This window comes from Pseudochaenichthys georgianus, chromosome 3, assembly GCF_902827115.2.
Source record: "Pseudochaenichthys georgianus chromosome 3, fPseGeo1.2, whole genome shotgun sequence".
NCBI lineage: Eukaryota > Metazoa > Chordata > Actinopteri > Perciformes > Channichthyidae > Pseudochaenichthys > Pseudochaenichthys georgianus.
This window is the reverse complement of record NC_047505.1, coordinates 48,972,537-48,977,933: the sequence shown is the minus strand read 5'-3', so window position 1 is coordinate 48,977,933 and position 5,397 is coordinate 48,972,537.

The following is a 5,397-nucleotide window of genomic DNA, read 5'->3' as shown; positions in this document are numbered from 1 at the left end:
GGCTGACGGACAAATCCAGGGTATTCACACATGTTCCTGCTGTTGTTCCTAATCCATTACACGGCTCTCATGCACAGGTTTGCCAGTAGCTGCTCTCTAAACAAGCAGAAAAGACATAGCGCCGCTGTTGCCAAAAGCCTTTGAACAAAATTACTTCCTCTCACACACCACGGCTTTAATTATGTGTTGGAGAACGTAAAACAGGTTGGACAATTTGTAGTGGGAAATCATATTTCCATTGAAAGGGGCTCAGGACATAACCAATGATTTATACGAGGAATGTCATAATTATTTTTCTCCACAAGGCCAAGGATCGTGTTTCAGCTAATGGGTGTCGAGCTGAAAGCACTAATTAGGTTTTGTAGTCGACTGACACCGGCAAAGAAAGAGAAGGTGCCACAATAAATAAGTTCTCACCGTGAAACTCAAAGCCTGTAATTTGAGTCGATGCTCCTGTATTAGGTTGTGGGAATTATAAACGTCTCAACAAAATGCAGATAAGTAATTGCGAGGTGTTCACCCGTACTTTGGCAGTGTGGAGGGGCTCCGACATGTATGATTACTGGAATAAGCTTTTAACAGTGGGCTGCTGTATGAAATTAAAATGACATTTACCACGCTCACGACTTCATAACTGTTGCTACTGTACACCTCTATAAAAAAAAAAAAAAGCACCCAAGCTACCATCGTAAATGTGAACCAAATACATTACAGACTGTGTCCTTAAAGGGGTGTATTTTATTACCATGCGCTATATCAACATATTAAATATCTGATTCAAGCACACATTCCTCTCTAACGGAATAATAGGGATTTTTGAAAGGAAATTAAGTCCCCATAAAAGATGAATTGTTCATACTTGTCCAAACATGACATCAATCACTGACCAACTTGCAGGGAAATGTTGTTTTTCTTCTCCGTGCCCGACATACGAAGCTATAAAAATTATATAAACATAGACTGTTACCTTTTTCAGTCTTGCATGAGCAAACACAAAGGTCCGGTGGCCTGAGCGCATGACCTCCGAGGATTGGAATTTTCCATCTCTTCTTTTGAAGAGATTTAAACATGACAATTAGGGAGAGGATCACATGACCTCAGGATTCAGCGAGAGCTGCGCATACATCAACTGTGTCTCTTGGCCTCCTACGGTGTGAGGAACCAGTGGGGGGTGAGCCGGCCAGGTGCTCTCTGCGGGCTGCCATCTTGTGAGACACTCTCAATAGTCATTAGAGATGAAGGAGGTACTATCTCTCCATCCAGGCCTTTAGCAACACACACACACACACACACACACACACACACACACACACACACACACACACACACACACACACACACACACACACACACACACACACACACACACACACACACACACACACACACACACACACACACACACACACACACACACACACACACACACACACACACACACACACACACACACACACACACACACACACACACACACACACACACCTTCCTGTAAACAAGCAGCTCACGGCAGCAGGCCATGGCGGAGGCTCCCCTCTCCCTCCCTTGACGCTGATGGCTTATGTCCCTCATGCCTTGTCCTCTCCTCTGGCACTGGACAGCACACCAGCTGAGCAGAGCCAGGTCACCTGATGGAGACCAGGTCGGATGCTGCCTTGACCTGACCTTTTTAACAGCAGTCAAGAAGAACGTCGCTGCAGGAGTTCATATTTATATACGAGCGGTTCGTACACAAGATGGCAGTTGCTCTGTCTGTAAGGCGTAGGAACCGGAGTGTTGTCAGTTCAAGCCTAGCTAGTGCACGCTTTCTAAACATCTAACATTTGACCCGCTTGTTACGGTAAAGCACACTTTTTATGAAAGTGAGTATCAGATTTCAACGACTCAAAAGGAACACATATTTTGGGTCCTACGTCCAGGGTTATTGCAGAAAACAGTGTAGAAGGACAGGTCATCATATTCGTTGCGAAATATCAATGGGTGTTTCCTGAAACTGACGGTACACATTTCCAACACAACAATACTGACTCTCGCATGTACAGTACGTCATGGAAAACATATGACTGGCTAGTAGCCAAGACGGTTTAATTAATTATGGCAAATGTAACCAGATTGAGCCAAGAGACCTGAAGAAACACCTTATAGTAGACGGGAAGAATGTCGCTGCAGGGTATGGATTTTATATAACGTATCACAGTAGGTGGTACACATGACGGCAGTAGCTTAAGGCTTAAGAACCAGAGGGTCACAAGTTCAAGTCCCAGAACACACTATACGGCAGTATTTTGTGTGAGTCAAAATCTAGTACATAATACGGTTAATATGATAGAAAACTTGTTTTTTGAGATTCATTTTTGCATGATGAATACTTGGATATGTATTTATCCAAACAGTTGGCATTACATTGCATTACATTTAGCTGACGCTTTTATCCAAAGCGACTTACAATAAGTGCGTTCGACCAACAAAATACAAACTTGAAGAAAACAGAATCATAAAGTACATCAGGCTTCATAGAGCTAAAACATTTCAAGTGCTACTCAACTGGCTTTCGGTAAGCCAGTTCTTTATTAGTATATAAGTGCTTTGTTAATAATTCTATCGCTCGAAGTGGAGTCGAAAGAGATGAGTTTTCAGTTTTCAATTCTTTTTTAATTAACCAGTCGCCTATGTGTTGCAGCTTATTGTATTATATGTGTTTATTACCATTATGAATACAATACGTTTGATCTTATTTGAAACCCTTTATTGCTATGTCTCTTGTGTTATGAAACTGATGCATACTGGTACATGTTGGCAACGCTGCTTTGTGACATCACCCACATTACAAAGGTCTGTTTTTGCCAAAACAGCTCATGCAACAATCCAACACAAAGTGTAGAGTGACATGCCCCATGTGACCCAGAGCAAAGGCAGCCAACACACACCTACCTATCTGCCACACACACACACACACACACACACACACACACACACACACACACACACACACACACACACACACACACACACACACACACACACACACACACACACACACACACACACACACACACACACACACACACACACACACACACACACACACACACACACACACACACACACACACACACACACACACACACACACACACACACACACACACACACACACACACACACACACATGGATCGGCCCCTGTCATTCATTAGTTTACAAAAGCTGTGTTAGGCAGACATGAGGTCACTGTGCCGCTTTGAAGACTGCAACACACAGACAGTGTATGAGAAGGGAAAGAGCATCTGACTGGGACCAAGACAGAATACTTATTAACCCGGTCAATGAGTGCTGCTATTGTGTCTCCCCTCACCTCCCCGGCGAGGAGGAGCTGCCCCGAACAAGACGTGTGGTGTGTGAAGGGCCAGACAGGTCAAATCCTCTTCCCCTTCCCAGCAGAATAATGTCTGGCTGATTCTCTGAGAACACAGCGCTGCGCTGCAGATTGTGCAAATATGACCGCTGATCTCAAACAATGTGTGCCACCATGCAAAGTTATTCTTAGAAGGCATAATATGTAGACCAATGCATAAGCATACACATGTAGGAACACACACACACACACACACACACACACACACACACACACACACACACACACACACACACACACACACACACACACACACACACACACACACACACACACACACACACACACACACACACACACACACACACACACACACACACACACACACACACACACACACACACACACACACACACACGGTTGGTTGCTGAGTCAGTGTTCGAGGTTGCTGGCGTATGAAATGAGGGGAGTACCTTCTATTTCGTTCTCCTCAACTGCCAACAGGAGTATGTATGCCTCCCCTGCAGCCATGACTCAGAGCTAAGAGAGCAAACAGGAAGGATGTTAAGTGCTGTGGAACACACACGCACACACACATAAATATATATAAAGTAGCTCAAAGGAGCCGAAACAAAAGCATGAACATGAAGAAGTCAGATTACAACTGAAGCAAAAGCTGGAAGAAACACATCCTTATCGCATGACACCTGTAAGTACACAAGTACTTCCATGTTTGCACACACACAACCGCTCTAACAAGAAAGCCCACACACACATTTGCTGTCAAAGTGAGGCAGACGGAGTTCAAAGGTGTGACGGAGTGTGATTGCCGGGGAGAGCAAGACGTGGACGCAGAGAGAAAGGATGCCAGTAAGAAAGACAGACACGGGAGAAGAGAGGGAGTCGGTCAGATGCCGTCACTCACCTCCGTCCTCACCTGGTAACTTTCTGTCACCTCATGCCATCACCTTGTCACCCCGCGTCCGTGCCACCTTGTCACCTATCCCCTTAGCAACTGAGCCTGTCAGCCTGTTGTCATGCGACTAGGTTCACCCCTGACCTTTTGTTTCTTTCATACACGCTACGGAGAAAAGAGCCGAGGCGCAGGAGGGAGGGCAGTTGTGTCCGGACATGCCTATCACCCTAGATCACAGGCCACCGACATCAATGCTACAGGGGCCATAGATTTATGAGGGTGTGTAATATTGTGGGTCCGCAACCCCCACCTAAGTGCTGTTACTTACACAGGGGTAGGATGTCTGGCGAGTTGCACATATAGTACACACACACATGCAAATGCCATTTAAATTAGAGGCCTCTTTCTCTCAAAGGAAGAACTGTAGGTTGTGTGTGTTTGTGTGTGTATATTGTTTATGTTTTACGAGGGGAGAAAGTCATTACACGACTACATGTGACTCACATTTGCGTCGCAACTCAAAAGGTTCTGTGGCTGGTTGTGATGGCAATTTAGGTGAAAAACAAACCAAAAGTAAATAGGAAATATTGCTGCTTTAACGGCCGCATCCTGGTTAAGAGAAACCCACATACTGTATGATAGCTGGGATACCTACGACTTTTAGTTAACTACCTCTACTGTTGACTGTTTGGTGTGTTCTTATGATATTTAACGCAGAGGATGCAGAGTAACCCATAGTAACCCAGAGGTGAGGAAAGAGTGCAAATGGAAAATCGCCTGATTAAATAAAGTTGAGGTGTATTGAATGAGGACCTAAACCCCAAAGTGCTTCAGCGGTCAACAGTGGAGGTCTGTGGTTGCACTGGGCAGTTTGCAGCTGTGAGCACACTGCAGCTGAAAAGTAACACGTATGATGAACACATGTCATCAGGACACTGAGATGTACAAGTATCAGGGGTGTAGTGATCAGATGGGGGGGAAATGTGTCTATATATTGAATAATATTGATCTGGGAAATTGTGCAAATTATAAGGGAGACAGTGGACATCAGGTTCATGTCGTCCTGTCTTTTTATATTAAACAACTATTTAAATTCAGCACGCACTTGAAATCTAGTAAGGACAGTGGG